The sequence below is a fragment of the Corvus brachyrhynchos genome, unplaced genomic scaffold (genome assembly GCF_000691975.1).
Source record: "Corvus brachyrhynchos isolate BGI_N302 unplaced genomic scaffold, ASM69197v1 scaffold148, whole genome shotgun sequence".
Lineage (NCBI taxonomy): Eukaryota > Metazoa > Chordata > Aves > Passeriformes > Corvidae > Corvus > Corvus brachyrhynchos.
In genome coordinates, this window is record NW_008239785.1 from 1,234,231 (window position 1) to 1,252,180 (window position 17,950).

Below are 17,950 nucleotides of genomic sequence, written 5' to 3' on the forward strand. Positions count from 1 at the left end.
AGACCACTTTACTTGTGTTTATTTCAGAGGCAAAGAACATCTTGGCCTGACACTTGTGGAGGGCAAACCAGCTCTGCTGGCTTGGGCTGGATCCCAACATCCCATCTCTAAGGATGACCAGCAACCTGCAAGCAGCTGGTGCTCCCTTGGGATGCACTTGCTGAGCAGGCAGGTGCTGGAGACTCCCTGAGTTGGAGTTCACATCACATCCAAGTGTTGAAGAGCTCTGGTTGCTGCACCTTCCTCCCATGGATCTCTCTAATCCCAAATGTACCGAGAGTTTCTGGGCTGGCTCCTTGTCCTGCAGCAAAGGGCCCTTCTCTTGACTGTTTTAGCATAGAGCACAATGATGGCTTTTGTGAACTCCATTTTCTTGTCCTGCAAGGACAGGGGAGGTGACATGTCTTCTTTCTCAGGCTCATTTACATCTTCATGGCCATCTCTTGCACATCTTTTTATCTCCTGTGCCCTTGCTCCTGAAGCCCATATTTCCCCCATTGCCCATGTTTGCGTATTTTCCAGATCTAGTTTATATTATTGGAGTCTGAGCTAATGGGATGTGGCTGTGTCATGGGTTTAGTTGATCTGATCTGTGTTTCCTTGCTAATACTTTCTGTTGTTTTATTTCACTTTGACAGGACAAGAGGAAATGGCCTCATGCTGTCCCAGGAGATGTTTAGTTTGGATATCTGGAAGAACTTCATCACTGAAAGGATTGTCAGGTGATGGAGTCCCATCCCTGGAGGTGTCCAAGGAATTCAGTGATCTGGGCTGGGTGACAAGGTGGGGATTTGGCACAGGTTGGAGTCGATGATCCAGGAGATCTTTTCCAACTGAAATGACTCCAGGATTCCACGATAACAGCAGGTAGCACTGAGCTACTTTTGGCATAATCCTGATATCTCTGTCTTGAAGAGTTGATTGTGGGTTCTCTGCTGTGGTGGTCAGACACTGAGCTGATTGTCCACACTTCCTCAATTCAGTTCCCTTAAGACAAAACTCCCTTCCTGCTTGCACCTTCACATTTGGATAATGAATTTACTGCCATGTTAACAGAAGGAAAAATCCCAGTAAAGAGTGCTGTATTTCTATGTCTGTTTCTAAAGGGGAATGAAAACGTGAAAGGCTTCATTTGTCCCCCAATTTAGTTTGTACAGTGCCTGCTGGATAAGCAGTGTTGGGGAATAATGAAGCTGTGAGTTGCCAGGATTGTACTGCCTGAAGTCATGTTTCTCTCTGAAAGAGATCTTTTCTGTGTTGCACAACTGACAGGGCTTCAACTGCAAAATGTTAGCAGTGATGAGGAATATCTGTGGTGCATTGATAAATGAGTATTCTGAGGGACTGGCCTGGAGCCTGCCAGCATTTGGCTGTGCCTCATGGAAGAAAAACACCTCTAGGAGACTTAAAGTCAGTGTTGGAAGAAATGGTGTGAGTCCTCAGAGAGCACCAGTTACATGAAATGGAGATGGAAAAATTAATAAAACTGTGCCCTAGGCATGAGTCAGACTTTGGTATGAAAGAGAACAACTAGAATTTGCTTGGATAAATAGCTTCATGTCATCTTTATGTTGGGTGGGAAGGAGAAACTATGCTCAGGGAGTCCCTTGCAAACTTGAAGGTGGAGGTTCTGCAGATGAGATTTGGAAACCAAGCCCTACATAACTTGTGTGCTTTGTCTCATGGTCTCAGACACCTGGTATTTCAGGAAAAATGAAATTTCCTTATGTCCTCTTTAGCAACGGAGAAACAAAGCTTTGTTAAGGTCACCATGGTGGCTTTTTGGGGAGTAATCAAAGAAAATCAAAGGGTCCTATCTTGGATTTAATTCACAGTTTTCTCTTTTATGATCCTTTTTTCTTTTATTAAAGGTACAGTGGTAATGGCTAGCTTTGGTATAGCGCTCTAAGTAAACAACTTGTTCTGATAAGTTGAGTTTCCTTTTACAAAAGGATTTGCATCCTGTTTTAGACTGCGATGGAACGGCATTGTCCAAAATGTTGTTGGTTCACAGAATCACAAAATATTCTGAGTTGGAAGGGACCCAGAAGGATCATCAAGTCCAACTCTTAAGTGAACGGCCTGTATGGGATCAACCCCAAAACCTTGGCATTATTAGCACCTGCTCTGACCAACTCAGCTGATCTCAGGTTGTGTCTCTGCAAAACCAGAGAGGTTTTGGGTCTCTGCTCCTGTGTATTCCGATCTCTGGGATGCTGTTGGGTACCAACTGTGCTATAGCATTCAAAACCAGCTCCCTTGGACATGCACAGAGGGTGCACAAATGCTTCGAAAAGGGTGCTGTTTCTCCTGAAAAGACATCAAAGCCTTTCGAGGTCAAAGGCTCACAACAGCAGATATAATTCTGTTTTGGCACTCTTAGAAGAGAGTGTTCCAGGAAATGGTCTGCCTTTTAAAGGAAGACATGTTGAGCTTTTGCAGAGGCTTTGGAGCATTGCCACAGACACTGGAGCTGCCAATATGTATTTTTAGCAAGAGAATGGTTGGGTGCATTCCATACAGTAATTTTCCAAACTCCGGTATTGGCAGGGAGGAGTTCTGGCCTTTTAATAAAGGCTTTCAGGACTCAGTAGATTAACTAAAATTCATAGCTGTCCAACATTCACAACGTGGTTTTAGACGACCTTACAAAAGCTTCTTCTGCCTGCAACATCTCACATAGCTGTTGATTCCTTTTGCAGTAATTCACCGGCGCCAAAATTTAATTGGTTTTTCACAGTAGCCTCTCTTCTCACTCTTCTGAGCAAAGCTGAATGCTCAAATTTTTAGGGTAACTTTGCCAGGAAACAGCTTTTCTTTTTCTGTGGCACCTGGCTGTGGTGGATGACTTGGCATTAAAGAACATTTTATGACCATACAATGATTGTCAAAAACCCTTGGGCTTACTCTTTTTATGTTCCAGTCATAAATTATTGCATGCTCTATTTGTTTTCTTAATGTACCACAGTAGTAGGGGAATTCCTCACAAATATGAAAGTGGAGGTTTTGTAGATAAGTGAGATTTGGAAACCAAAACCAGTGACAAAACACACAGAAACCAACAGTCTGATGGGACAAAGACTGTTAATGCTGAGACTTGGGATAGGTCCCTGTGCTGCCTTATTACTTTCAATTTCCCAGACCATGAAATAAGTTATGTAAGATACTACAGTGGCTTGAAACACAAAGGAATAGAAGCCTAAAACACTTCTTGTAATCATGTGTATAGCTAAGAAAAACCGAGTTTCTCCTGTGTTGATAGTATTTGACTTTCACCTCATAACTTCTGGTTCATTTATCACGTTGAGTTTCTGGGTAAAATTCTGGTTAAAGTTAACATGGATATTCTGGGCTGATAATTCTGGATTCAATTAGAAGGGATTTTGTGCTGTCAGGGTGGATTGAAGTATAAGATTCCTCGGCCGTAGGAGAAAGTTCATGCTGGAGGTTCTCTCTCGGAAGTTGAAGCGAAGCCTCGTTCAGGAGTAGAATTTCTGGGATTATTGCAATGCAAATACAATTTAATTAAGGAGAAGGAGAAAATCCTTACTGAAGACTTAAATTACTAATAATTTTTTCTATTTATCACACAGATAGTCAAATGATGCAGTGCAAATTCTGTACAAACTAAAACTTCTCCAAGTAGGTTTTGGGTACTGAAGTTCTTTGCCTGTTCCTGGTAATTCTAGGTTAGGCAGAACCCTGAACTTCTGCTCTATGCTTGCAGAAAGCAGGCATTTGGGGAATTTGGCACACTCAGTGGGAGCACTGAAAATGGAAAAATCACATCAAGACAGGGCCAGGGGAATTCAGTGCTGTGTCTCTGAAGAAGAGGTGAATCTGAAACAACTCTTGTGTGGTTTGGTATTACCAAATCCTCTTCTTGGAGACTAACCCTTCCTGTGATAAATGAATCAAGACAAAAGAGAAGTTAAAATTTTGAGTCATATTTCCAGAATATTGGTATTTTTAGTGCTTCCAGCTTGCAGTAGAACAGCTGCTATTTAGGTTGGCTGGATTTGAGTGAAGGGTTCAGTCCTGTAAGCGATTCCTCAAACCAAGCAATCTTCCAGGAGCCCCAAAACTCCCCAATGTGTGTTTTTGCTGCTACATCACATAGCTGCAGCTTGTTTTCTTGTGCTAATCCATATCATGTGTTACAGGTTAAGCCAGTCCTGGCTGAGCAGCTCAGCCCAGCCTGTGGTAGCCAGTGAGACTCAGCTGCCAGGGGTTGTTTTAGGGTGTGAATTTGGTGGGAGGTGGCATTCAGGACTGGTCGTGACTGACACATGCATTTGTTTGGAGCATAACCCCGTTGTGAAGTCACTGCCAGACTGTGCTGAGAGCCAGGGTGGGTGGCTGTAGGGGAAAAAACTGCAGACCCAGAGCCTACTGCAAGAGTGGCTACATCAACATGTGCTTTGTTCCTGGAAATTATTACCCACCTCATGATTTAGTGTTGTCAATATTCAACTTCTCTAGAGATGTAGAAACCTTATTTGGGTTCTGGAGGTGATCCTTCCAGGCCAGGGCAGACACAGCCTGTGGGAAGGGCTCAAGGTAAGGGAAACAAGGGGTTTTGTTGTTGGCTTGTTTGGTTTTGGCTGTGTTTGTTGTTGTGGTGGTTTGGGTTTATTTTCTTTGGACATGTCTCCAATTTAGTGTCCTAAGCCTGAAACATGAGAGTTTGGTAGACAGAGAGTAATGGCAGACAAATGTCCCAGTTTTGGAGCATTTTTCTAACACAGAAGCTGCTGCCCTGAGCTGGGACTGTGAGAGCAAAGCGAGCCGCTCATTCACTGGAGGGGCAGAGCGGGTGTGCAGCACAGTGATTAAACAGAACGCTGATCAGTGCTGTATGACGTCTGATAAATAAACCCCTGTGTTTCCCTAAGGCTCAGCCTCCATGTCTTTCACTACAAGGGCACAGGTGCTGCTGTGATCAGCATAAACCAAGCATGTTAATCCTTCCGAGAACACTCATTTCCTCTTGGAGCAAAATTTGCAAGCAAGAACTCCTTCTTTGGACTTTCTGGGCTGTGGATCATGTGATAAAAAATGGGGTCAAATGCAATAAAACACCAGCTTGGTGAAAGGGTGACCTGTGGCCTGGGGGGAAGCATTGCTGCTCTCAGATCCATCTCCAGTCTATGGCAGCCCAGGGCTGGGACTGCTGCTTGTGACTGGCTGGGGGACAGCTTGCACAGGGTGGTAAAGAAAAAACAAAGGTTGTTCTGTGTGTCAAAGGCAGTGGCCAAGGGGAGGCAAAGATCTTATGGCTCTGTGGAGAGATCTGGGATTGTAGGAAGAGGGGAAAGGAGAGGGTTGTTGTAACTTCGTGCTGCATTTGCTGAGAGTTAAAATCTACTTGGACAGTTTGATCTGCCTCCTTGCCACCCCAAAACACCCCACCCAAAACAGGGAGAAGAAAGCAGCAGATCTTACCTGTACCCTGTGCTGACAGGACCTGATCTTACAGAGCCTGGGAGCCCTTGCAGGGTCAGGCAGTGCCAGACTGCGGAGCAGATCTCAAATCCCGTCGGTTCACATGGCTGCTGGAGTACCTCGAGGGACAGGGTGACTGCCCAGGTACTTCTGAGTAAGTTGCCGGGAAGTTTTTGGGAGTGTGATTGGTTTTTCCATGTTTTCCAACTGCAGATCCTGCAGTTACCACACAGCAGCAGGAACTTGCCTTGTTTGCATTGTTCTGTGGCACTGGTGACTTATGCTCCAGAAGTGAAAGTGAAAATCCAGTTGTGTGTGGTATGTGGGTGCTTTAAGGATGGGAGGAGCCAAGTAAATTGTCTTTTTCTCTGAGATCCCAGTGGCTTCTGCCTTTTTGTCTGGAAGAGGAGGTGGATAAAAGAGGAGCTGAATAAATTGGGATTTGGAAAGGCTGTGCAGACACTTGGAGAAGGGAAGGAAAGAGGCATGAAGGCTTCCTTGGACACAAACAGCTTTTGAGGTACTCACACTGCCTTCTTCTTTAGAGGGTCCTGTCTTCCAGTCAGTCTGTTCTCTTATAAATTCTTGCTTTCTAGTTTTTAAGTAGACTTTGAGAAGCAGGCACTGAAACGTCTGTGGCAGGAGGGAAATGATTATTGTGCTGCACGCGTTCTCCGTAAGGAGGAACGTGCGTTACTGGTGCTTTGTAACTAAGTTATACCACATCTGTAGCCCAGCCTGGCAACCTCCAGAGAGCTCTGTGTGAACTGACACTGTGTGAATGCAGAAACACAACAGCTTCCTCAAGTGTGAGTGACCACAGAAATAATAGAATAAATGGATTAACAGCATTTTCCTGTTTATGTAATTCCTGACTAATTTTTCCCATATCCATTAACCTTTTTTTTCCCCCTCATAGCTCCTTAGCATGTCTTGCTAATATGTTCTTTTCTGCAAGTGCCATCCTGTCATGTTTGCAAATAAGGGAGAATTTGTCAGAAGGGTTGCAGGAGAAATCCTTGCAGCTTTCCTCCTTTCCGAGGAGAAGCTGCCACCCAAGCTGGAGCTGACTGTGCATTTCCCCAGGTGCAACCTGACTCATGAACAATCCAACCTGGTGGAACCTTGGGTTCAGAATGAAACAAAACAGAATCCAAACATAAAGCATTAGTATTTAAGGACAGTGGTTTTAAAACAGAGAAGTTAAACCAGTGAAAAACTTCATTCTACTTAATGTACTGCCAGAGAAATGAAAATGTTAGCAATGTTTTCTATTGGTTGCTGTGGAAAATTTATTTCAGAGCAGGTGGTGGGAAGCCAAAGTGTGCTTTACACTTGGGATTTTTTGCAGAGATTTCTCAGCTCAACCACAATGTCCTGCTGGTTGCTCTCTCTGCAGGGGCTAGTTGGAGCTGTGGATGCAAACTGCACTCGTATGCTCACTTAGGAAAGAGGCTCTTTGTCCCTTTCCATGATTCTGTTTTATTTGTTTTTATTGCAAAGGCTTGTTGAGAGTGGCATACAGCAGACCAGTGAGGGCAAAGTATAATGAAAGTGAATACCAAAATGATCTCTTACATAAACTCTTCTTTTCTGGGAAAGAACTTACAGCAGAAAAAAAAATCTGTAGGATCTTTTGAAGTTCCTTGGGTTTTATTCTGTTGCTGTTGTACTTCCTTCAGTAGTAGTATTTTCTCCAAACTGACTGCAACTTATGTCTTCTTGGTGGGACCCTCAGGGTACCAGGTGAATCTTTTAGAGATTGTGGTGTTTTGTTCCACCAAGCTGGTTCTGACCATAAAACCCACAGACTAAAATGCTCCTGTGAAAAACGAGGTTCACTTTCTTGTGAGAATTTAAAGGGTTTAATATAAAGAGACACATTAAATAAAGCAAAGAGGTACCAGCCGGGTGCCTTGGCGCTCTGCCAGGAGCACCCTTGATGCTCAAGGTGAGTCCTTTTTATACCATTTTTACTGTCTGTTCTTTAGGCATATTCAAACTTTTCCCGGAGCTGTTCTGCATGGCCACTCCTTGGTTCCACCTTTTTAGAGCATGCGTGTTCTTCTGCCTTGCGGTTTTATTTCTTTTGATTCTTGGGGTTGGGCCCCCTAGGTAAGAGTCGATGGTAGAGTGGATCTCTCAATTCTCCAGTCAGTCAGGGCTGATTGCAGCTTTGGCCTCTTTGCCCCCCGGGCAGAGCGGTGACAGCGGCTCTGGGCTCTCCTGGCCGCCCGTTCTCCGGGCAGAGCAGCCTTTGGGCCCTTTTGTTCCCTGGACAAAGTGTTGATCAGCAGCTTCTTGGGCCTCATCCTCTGCTCGCTTGGAGGTTCTCTTACTTGCTCACACTTGCTAACATTCGTGCTAAAAAGAGAGAAAGCTACATCCACACAGCAAAAAACATTTCTAACTAATGTTAGAAATGTATCTACCTTTATACTTTGCGAGAAGCCAATATTATAATATATGTTTATAACACTCCTAAAGCTATAGATCCCAGGGTGTGAGGCTGGAAGAGGGAAAAGGGGTGGGGAAATTCAGTGTTTACAGCTGGAGAAGAGTGCTGGATTTTGTGTGTCCGTGACTGTGCTTAATGGTTGGTTGGAGAAAGAAGGACATCTGAACCCTGGGACAGCAGCTCTGCTCTCCTGGCTCCTGTGGGGGTGTTGGGGGAACTCTGCTCTGGTCCCTTTGAGAGTGCTCACTGAAGCTGTGTCAGAGGCAGAAAGCCTAAGGATACCCATTGGAAAGGCAGTGAGCTGGCTTAACTTGTAGAACAAAACATGTATCAGGGTATTGCAGGTCATTAGCTTTTCACTTGGAGCTGCTGGAAGTGATGCCATTGCTTTGGAGATTGAATTTTCTTCTTGTCTTGGCAAACACTGGAATTATTTACTGTCTTGTGTTTGTTACAATGCCATGGGAAGAGGCTGAAAGTTTCAGGTAGTGATGTTTCCTCAAATAGATCCTTTTGCAAACAAAACCAAAGGACCTTGTTAAGGCTCTACAGTTTTCCTGTCAAATCCTCTTTCTCCTGCCAGTGATCTCAGGTGGGCTGGTTTGTGGGTCAGGTCTGCCCTGGGGGAAAGCTGGGTGTGAGTGGCTGGTGTTTGCTGAAGGAACTCCAGCTCCTCCTGTTTGTTCCCTTATTCTCCTACTTCTTGCAGCTGATCTGCTTTTAGGGTCTGCCTTTGCTCTGTTACAGCTCTGCAGACAGCTCCAGTAGCTCTGAAAAGTGAAGTTTTGTCTTACTTTGAAAAGAAAGGGAAGCAGGTGAAAAAACTGGATGAAAAATATTTTCTGTCCAAAGAATGTGTTTCCCCTTAGATCTGAGTGCTTTATTGAAGTAAATTTAAAACTGATGGCAGGGAAGTGGCCAAGATAGCTGGAGAGTCTCCAGATTTTAGGACAAATCAGTGGGAGGGAAGAGAGATTTGGTGGATGGTGTTCTGGTTTTTGAAACTGAAGAGAAGAAGGGGAGAAGCAGAGAATGTCACCAGAGAGAAGAGGAAGGGAGATGTCCTTTGAGCAGAATGAGGAGAGGGGCAGGAAGACCACAAGAGGGAAGACTAAATGAATGAGGATAGAAGATACAGACCTCAGGCTGAAAACTACTAGGCAAAACCCAAATCTTAACCTCTGGTCAGATAACCCTGCCAGATGTGCTGCAGCTGTTCTGTGCAGCAAACATGCTCTGGGGTAGAAATCCCCTGGAAGGTTTAAAAGACAAGAGGAAGTGGCACTTAGGGACATGACTTAGTGGTGAGTTTGGCAGTGCTGTGTTAACAGCTGGACTCGATGGTCTTGAGCGTCTTTTCCAAACTTACGGTTCTGTGGTTCCAAAACTGATGTCAGTCCCTTGGAATTCTGGTCATCTGCAGGATAGGACAGATGGGAATTGTTAACTGTGCTTTGCAAATCAGGAAATGGGATAAAGTAATGTGTGAAATATGAATGATCCGAAAAAAAAATCAAAAGGACCAACTTTTCCATGTACAGAAAGAGGATGAGAAGAGATTGTTGTTAATACTTGGTGGGGCCAGAGGAAATCCTTGCAGGACTGTCCAGGTGAGCAGGAGCTCTGTGCACAAACAGTTCCCTCACGTGGTGGTGGAAGAGGATGGATCACTCCTCGGAGGGTGCGTGTGTAGCAGTGCCAGGAGCCCGGCTCTGTCCAGCATTCCCTGGATTTGCATCTTGCATAGGGGTGACGAGAGCCTGACGTGTCCCAGGTTTTATTCCATGGGAAATTTTGCAGCTGGTCTCAAGAACTGGCTCTGTACTTGTAGGCAGCCAGAGAGGGTGTGTCCTGCAGGTTGTGTTTCTCCTAGATGACTTATTTCTGGGAAATGGGGTGGAACTCTCAACAGATCTAGATCAGCACTAACACTCTTCCTGCTTTGCTCCATGAGGTCCCACGTGCACCCACAGAAACACAGGTGGGTTCAGTATTATAGTCAGTAGCAAAGGGTCAAGAGGGGCATTTGCGTGGGTTCTGGCAGGAGCATTTATTGCTGCTACACTGCTGAAGGTTACAGGGGCAAACATGAACGTGATCCCGAAGCTCACAGTTTTATCCGGGGTAGGGAAAAGGCAGGACCAGGGAATGGGGAACCAATGGGGAGCTCTGGGGGGGTGATGAGGGGTAGAGGCTGACAGCCAACCAGGGAATCCAAACTGGGATAGACTAACAGAACAGAACAAGCATCCTGGGAGAAGCCTTTCTGGTCACCCTAACATGAAGTGGTTCTTGGGGTACTAGGGACTTGTCTTACTGTCTCTCTGTCCCTTGTAATGTATGTTCACCAGCCACCACAAGCACAGACCATGACAGATAAGCATTTATTAACTTCTGCTGAAGGTATAACTAGGAATTAGTGCACAATTAATTTGGAAATCTCCTCAAGGTGCCTCTCAGGTAGTGACAGCAAAAAAGTAGTTTTAGTGAAAGCTTTTGATGAAAAGCTCCCAAGAACAAAGCAGTTTGCATTTTCCAGAGCTAGTCTGGTGAGGAAAGTTAGATGAATTTTCTATAGTTTTTTCTTATTTGGCAAGTATTTTACTAAAACATACATCACAAAGTCGTGGCAGTTTTATTTAAATGGTTGACGATGAACTTCTGACAAAATCCGAGGATGTTTTGAAAAGAAATATCAAGTTATTGTTTGTTTGTTCATTTGACTTGAACAGCTGGTTCCCATCAGATCTCCTAAATTAAAAATATAATTTGATTTGACAATAAATATTTCATCTTAGGCCAAGTGAAACATTCAGTCAGCATAATTTATCTTCCTCAGTTAATTTTTTGGTGTGTTTTGGAAGTGACAACAATTCAAGCTGTTATTTGCTGCTCTTACTGAGGGGTATGTGCAGGGCCATTGCCTTGAGGAGCCCAGAGGATCTGGGCACCCGCCCAACAGGCTCAGGAGGGATTTCCCCTCTCCCTGCAGAAAGACCTTGTGTCTCCTACTGCTGTGGTTGAGCCAGAGGTGGAAAGGGGTGTGAGCTTGGCCCTTGCAGAGTGCAGTAGCAGCTGAGCAGTGTGAGGGTTCCTCTGCCTTGCTCCCATCGTGGTGGCCTGGGCTGGAAGCAGCTGTCTGGCACTTGGCCTGGGAGCTGCTTTCTTTTTGTCTGGACAAAGAGAACAGAGACAGAGGGTGCTAAGAAGTGCCTTTAATGTCCCAACAGGGAGAAGACTGAGGGAGGAGCCTGCTGAGCCTGCCCTGGCACTGGGAGGATCTGGGAGAGCTGCAGCCCCGCTGGAGCTGAGCCCCTAGGCATCCCCATGGACTCTCCCCACATCCTGCACTTGGGTTTCCTGCTCCTGGCTCTTGCTGCTCCCCGTCCAAGTGAGTCTCTGTGTTTGACCTCGGTGCTTTTCCCTGCACAGCAGTAGCTCAAAACCTCTGAACTGTTAGGAGAAAGCTCAGCTGTGCCCAGTTAAAACCAAGACCACAAAACCTCTGAGGTGAGAAGAGAAATTAAGGAGCTGAAGGCTGATGTGTTTGGCCTGTCACAGTCACCTCTTTTGGGAGGGGTGTTTGTTTGGGTCTGTCTGATATCAGATGAGGCGAGTCCTCTCCCACAGGACTGACCCTTTCCCAGGAGAGTCTGAGAGGAAACCTGGGACACTGCACCCAGAGTGGGCAGTCTGGCAGCTCAGCTCTGAACTTCAGTGGTCTTGGGATCTGGCAGTGTGTTGGAGGGACACCTAGGGGGATTGTGCCAAGGAGCTTGGGAAGGAAAGAGAACAAGAATAGATGAGCTCAGCAAGAAGAATGTCTTTCAACTCACTTCCCAAGCTGCCAGCTTCCCACTTAAAAAAAGCAGTGGAAGCTATGGGGGAATTCTATGGTATTGCTCCCCCAGAAATTATCTGGGCACCGGCCCCAATACTGTATAAAATGTATGCATTGGCAGACAGTGTCTCCTAAGCCGGGACTGGGCTTTTCCACCAAAACTCATCCTGTTCTCTGACATTAAGCCTCTGGGGAGAAAACTGGTAGAAAATGTTTCTTTCTTTGTTTTTTCTGATTTAGATATTGCCATGTCCAGTGATGATCCTGCCAAGGGAACAAAGGACTCTTCCTCTGGCAACACAATTGTGACAGTCTACCACTGTAAGGACTGTGAGAGCAGCATATGCCAAGCTAGGGCAATCAGTTTTGAAAACTTTGAAAAAATCGCTGAAACACAAACCATGTCATTTTCAAATGGAGTCATTGAGATAGTGACCACCGAAACACACATCCTTGCGTGCTTTAAGCAAGCAAAGTCTTTTCCTGAAGGAATTTTTGGCATCGTCTGGGAAAAATCTGGGGGAGCAGGACACTCATGTGGGATCTTGAATTCTAAAGGTATGCTTTGCTGGGAGCCTGGTTATTAACTGATGGAAAACATCTTTGTGGGTAGGAAACTGAACTCTTCTGTATTTGAGCTGACAGTGAGTTTTATGAGTTGATGCCTTTTCCTGGTCTTAAAATCAAGAGTCAAACAGGGTTAGGAAGAAAAAAGGATTTTACCTTGGTATTTATTTTAAAGATCCCTAGGTGTACTATGCCCAGGTCGAATGCACCTCCATGCACCCCGCAATGCCCACCCCCAAAAGATCAGGTATAACATTATAGGTTTTACTAATTAGCAGATCTATCAAAGATTCCCCAATGAGAGGCTGGAATGAGCCCCCCTCCCCAAGGAGCCTTCCCCTGGATGGTTCTATCTCAGTTTACAGAATGTGTTCTGGAGAGGACCTTGGGGTCTGGGCCCACTCATCCCTAACTACAAAGCCTCTAAGGAGTTTTGTCTCCTAGCTTGACAAACAAGTCCAAGAATGTAGGCAAAAAGGACTAAGAATACAGAAGTTGTAGAAAGGTATAAAAGGGATATAAAAGAAAAGGCAAAAAATCATCATGGCATCAAGTGAGCTAACTTCTGTGAAAAGAAGTCATAAAGTAATTCACAAAAGTCAGCTCAGTTCTCTCAGGTCACACACTGCGTACAACTACACTGAGAGAGATACAGATAAGCACGTTACTCTATGATTTATAAAGGTACTTTTGTTGTTCTTGTTTTTTTGCAACAGCAATTCCCAAGGTGAAATTCTGTGCCAGTTTGCAGTGTATGAATCCCACTTCTGCCAGAACACAGCCAGACCCAGGTCCAGCCTCAAGAGCTGCTCTGTGCTGCTCTTCTGTCCAATTCAATAAACACCCAGGAGCATCTTTCCAGCTTCCCCACAAAACTGCCAAAATCAGAGGTTCAAACACCTGTCAGTGCATGGAGCAAATGGCTCCAGGAGGCAAAACTTGCAGAGGTGTAACTTAGTTGAGCTCCATCCAAGTCAGTGACATTTCTGGCTGTAGTTGGTTCTCTGAGAGCAGCTTTTGTCACCTCTGCTGTTGGACTTAGAGCATCCTTTCTAATTTTAATTCTCAGCCTTTGTATGCCTTTGTTCAGCCTAAGAATTCCTCGTGTATTTAATTTCTGGCCACCAGAATCAATTCCTCTCCTGTATTTATGCTCACCACTGTAAAATATCTACATGCTGTCACTACTGTGTAAAACTTGGGTGACACTAAAACATCCACAGTGAAATCTGGAAATTGCTGCTGACAGGGATGCCTGTATCCCTTGAGAGGGGAAGGGGTGGATGTGTAGGTGAAGATAGGAAGGAGTTTTCCAGATTATCTTAGAAGAAGAATAAGTTATATTATGGCCCAGTGGGATGCAGGGTTGGTAGGAGATGCACTCCAGGGTCTTAGAGATTTACTCAGCTACTGGACTTGTTTGTTCCTCTTCTTTGGTTCCTGTGGATAAAAGGAAGCTGCAAAATTTTGTAATAGTTATGTTTTGAATATATTTTTATTGCATAAAGGTGATGATAAGATTTTTACAGATTTTTTTTTATTATTATTCTTAATTAAATGTGAAAAGTTTCTTACCATCTTCAAATATTTCCATTCTTGATTCCCAGAACAATTCATCAACTTTAGTGAGAAGAAAATCTAATGACAATGGTTGATGTGAATTGTTGGGGAATGAAACATCTCCAATTTGTAGCAATCCTAGCAATCTTCAACTTTTGTGCTACATGATTCACTTTTTAAATCTATTGAATTCTTCAACATTTTAAACCTTTCATTGGAGATCTACATGATCCATATTTATAATCAAAACTTCTTTTACCTTTCATCTTTCTCAGAAAATGGAAGAGGTAACATCAGTACTGAGGAGAATAAAATTTGCTGTGAAGCAGAGACAGATGTCTGGAAACACAACCCTGCCCTGAAGTGCTACCCTGAAATGAAACCTGCAGAAACCAGAAACCCAACAGATGACATCCCTGGTGAGGGAATTCTAGATCAATCTCTTCACGTGTTGGTTTGCCTTTTGCTTTGAGAGGGGTTTGTCCAGAGAGCTGCACGTGAACAGAGTTTTACATGGGTGGCAGATGTTCTGAACACAGGGATGCTGAGGGAAGGGGGTACATGATGGGTGTGCAACAAATTCCCAAGAATTCCCCTTACCAGTAAGTGACAAATGAGACTTTGCCTTCAGACTAAGAGGGCATTTGTCACATACAGGCATTTTTATGTTCAAATTTCTTTCATGGTAGAAATCCCTGTTGTCTTCCCCAGGTCATGGACAAACAGATCTTTAAAAACCAGTCAAAGGGGATTTCCTCATTGGCCCTTGAACCCTTCATCAAGAATGGGTCTCATGCACCTTGTTGTTCGTTATTTGAGATGAGATTGATGCTAAAAGGTATCTGTTGTGGTGGGGTGTCAAGAATTGGCTTTGAATGTTGATAAAGTCAGCATTGTGGCAGGTACCTTCTTGAAGATATCCCAAGCCAGAGGCTCACTGTTGTGTCCTTCACCAGGTCCTTCTCTCTGTATCAGCTGTTGTTGGGTGCATTGCACAGCACAAAGTTCCTTTGTGTGGTGCTTATGAGGCAGCTCACGGCTTGGCACTCCTGCTTGCTTCACTTGGATTCTCTCTTTTCTTCTTCTCTGCAGGTAATCCTGAATGTCCCACCAGCCAAATGAACAACTTTGGCATCTTGTTCACAGTTGCCTTCCTTGCGTTTCTCACAGGAATGTGCACCATGTGTTGCTACTTTTGGCACCGGCGCGGCCAAGGTACAGTCTGGCAAATTGTGTGTTCCCTGTGGGTGCCACACCTGGCAGTGGAAAAAGCATAAAGGGTTTTCCTCCTGGATCTCCTCTCCAGTGTGTTGTTCATGCAGTTCTTAAGGATCTTCACTGGGCCAGCAGCTGGAATGAACTCCCCTCCCACGGCTGCTGTGATGGTGCCCATCTGGTGGCTTTGTTATGAAAAATAAGCACAGAAGGAATTTCCTCACTGCTCCCTCCTGAAACGAGGGGGAAGTGCTGGCAGGGCCAAGTTGACTGCAGGGCTCAGCCTTCCCTCCATGGATCCTGTTCCTTGGAGCAGTCCCAGAGTGCGGCATTGCTGTGCAGCTTCCCTGGCAGAGACGTGTCCCAGCCAGGAGACTGATGGAAATCCAGGGATGGGCTGGCAGGGCCCTCAGGAAAGTGGTTCCCTCTCTCAGCCCTGCCCACTGGAGAGCCAGCTTTCATTTAAGAAAGAATACTTCCCTAAATGCATCCAAGGGGGAAGTTTGTTTTGCAAACCAATATGCATGGAAAGAGCTGGGATGGGCTCTGTGGAGACTTCTACAGACACCCCGTGACTCTGCCATACGGTTTCCCCCTCGATCCTGTGTCCACGTGGCTCCAGTGTTTTTGGCACCATGTGTGCCCGAGGCTGAGACTCCTCTGTTACTTAGTCCATCCCCTAGGAAGTGACGTTGGTTGTTTCTTTCTGAGAGTCAAAGGATTAATTTTCCAAGTCTGAATTTGTTTCAGGAGGAGTTGCACAAGCTTGCAAAGACAACACACAACCAGTCTCCCTGTTGTTGTTACATCAAAAGATTAATGGATATATGGGTGTGAGGGGTAAAAAAATTTACCACTGGTGACTGCCCTGAGGCCCTACCCTGGGGTGCAACATCCAGTGATGTCTCAGGTCTTTCCTATAGCCCCTCTAAGGCTGAAGGGTCACAGCACCAGGGCAGGGTCTCAGCAGAGCCTTCAACCCACGTTCATGGCCATGAAGCTGCCCCCCTTGTGGAGCAAGAGGTGGCCCAGTAGCAGATGGGAGAGGGGGGTTGCCTGGAGGACTTCACACTCCAGGTTTCCAAGTCCAAACACAGGTATTTGGATTATAATTCTAACTGGAATCTACAGTTTCTTTGGTGGCCTCACAGATATTTTTCCTTCATTTCTGCAGCTTCTAGGCAAGACAGACAGGATCCTGAGAGAGAAATACCACTCTGCCAGCAGGACCCTCCACTCTTGTCATGTACAGCAGCCACCTGAAAAACAGACTGATTTTCCATGAGAACTCCTGCTCTTGTATTCACAAATAGTCCTGTTTTCACAAATGCACCTTCACCACATCCACGCCTTCCCCAAGGATTGAGGCCCTTATCCAGCTCCAGGCCTTTGTGAGCAGGACAAGCAGCACCAGGAGCCCACACCCCCTCCTGGTGCTTGGCTGCAGACAGCAGCCACCCCAGGGTGTGTGGCTGACTCAGCAGCACAGGCTGAAACCAGCTGAATTCTCTCTGTGACTGAAAGTGTGAACTGCTCTGAAATGCACCTAGGTGTGTGTATTTTTTAATTCTCAGGTTATCTCTGGATTCACAAAAGCCTTTTGCACAGGTGGCTGGTTCATTGAACTAGAACGGTTTGGTCTTTTCACCGGACATTTGATTTTGCCCCTACCTGCAGGCTGAGGACATCTCTGTGTGTTTGTTCCTGTGCAGGTGTGGGTGGGAGGCTGTGTCCAGCTCCCTCAGGAATGGCATTGGATCACAGAGGCCTTGGCCTCCCCCCAGGCTGAACAGAACTCTGGTATCAATCTTCCTGACAAATTAGGCAAGTTTAGACGGTGTGTGATGAATACGGCCCTACAGGAATCCTCACTGGGTAGTTGGTATCTTGAAATGATTCCCCATTCCCACTTGATTGGAATAAATCCTCTGCTTTTGCATTGGATCTAATTTAGTATCAGGGCTGTTGAGTGAAAATCAGTGGTAGCACAAGCGGAAAAGCAAATTCCTGAAGCAATGTGAATGTTTGCTGAATCATTTTTCCATGGTTTAGTTCCCCATAAACCTGCAGCTGAAACTTCCAGCAGGAAATCCCAAGGGATGTAGGACATGTTTCACTCTTGAACTCTGCTACAGTCAAATCTAAAAGGAAAAGTTCTTAATGTAAAAGATCTAAATAATTTTAATAATTACTGTAAAAAAGATAGAAGGGCCTCTGTGCTTAAATTTACCTTTTGTTTGGCAAAGGAGACCAATGCTCTTACGGGTCGGTGGGATTTTTCCCCCTCAGGGCTTCACACTCACACTTTTAACTCACAGTTTTTACTCAGCTCTCAACTGATTTGATGCAAATTTTCCATTTTAATGTGGTGGAATGGAATCAAACCTTCCTGAAGGGATGACAGTCCAGGTATTCCAAGGCTTCTAGGTATTTACTGAGTCTGTGGTGTTGATGATCCAGTTGTGAACTGTTTTATCATGAGGACTGTTATGTTTAGTCAATAAATCAAAAGTAAAAGTAAAAAGACCAGACTGTGGATGAACCAAGGAGGAAAAAGACTCTTCCTCTTTATGCAGCATTTTCTCACAATTGCACTTCCATTTTTTTTTCCCACAACAAAACTGCTGGAAGCTTTTGACAGAGAAGAGGTGTGTAAAAGAAGTGAGGAAGGTTTCTTTGGATCACATTGTATTAACTTGAGGTATTCAGGTTTAGTGATGTGTACATTTAATTTTCACTCTGTAACAGCAGTTGGGGCCAGAGAACTGGGCATATTTTGAGATTAAAGGTTACATGGGCACCTCAGTGAGATCAGTCAGGAGACACAAGTCACAGACTGATCTTTGTCTCACTCAAACACTCTT

At 45.0% G+C, this 17,950-nt stretch overlaps 1 protein-coding gene and 1 long non-coding RNA gene across 8 annotated transcripts in view; one reads left to right on the top strand and one right to left on the bottom strand.

Moving 5' to 3' along the window:
* Nucleotides 1–5,530, bottom strand: LOC108448878. 3 transcript variants are annotated; one of them, XR_001864938.1, is made up of 3 exons: nucleotides 5,446–5,529; nucleotides 4,446–4,542; nucleotides 1–3,900 (listed from the first exon to the last, which is right to left on the bottom strand). It is a non-coding gene; the product is annotated as an uncharacterized LOC108448878 (long non-coding RNA). The 3 variants fall into 3 exon arrangements; XR_001864939.1 differs by having other exon boundaries at nucleotides 4,446–4,672; nucleotides 5,446–5,528; XR_001864940.1 differs by lacking the exon at nucleotides 4,446–4,542 and having other exon boundaries at nucleotides 5,446–5,530.
* LOC108448877 (T-cell antigen CD7-like) overlaps nucleotides 5,208–17,950 on the top strand; it is a 25,661-nt gene continuing 12,918 nt past the window's right edge. For 2 of the 5 annotated variants that reach the window (XM_017743242.1, XM_017743244.1), the window contains exons 1-7: nucleotides 5,208–5,599; nucleotides 5,819–5,965; nucleotides 11,134–11,294; nucleotides 11,985–12,302; nucleotides 14,147–14,290; nucleotides 14,964–15,086; nucleotides 16,261–16,636. The gene's annotated coding sequence lies outside the window, so the exon portion shown is untranslated. The remainder of the gene's footprint in view (nucleotides 5,600–5,818; nucleotides 5,966–11,133; nucleotides 11,295–11,984; nucleotides 12,303–14,146; nucleotides 14,291–14,963; nucleotides 15,087–16,260; nucleotides 16,637–17,950) is intronic. The other 3 variants (XM_017743247.1, XM_017743245.1, XM_017743243.1) reach the window with 2 other exon arrangements.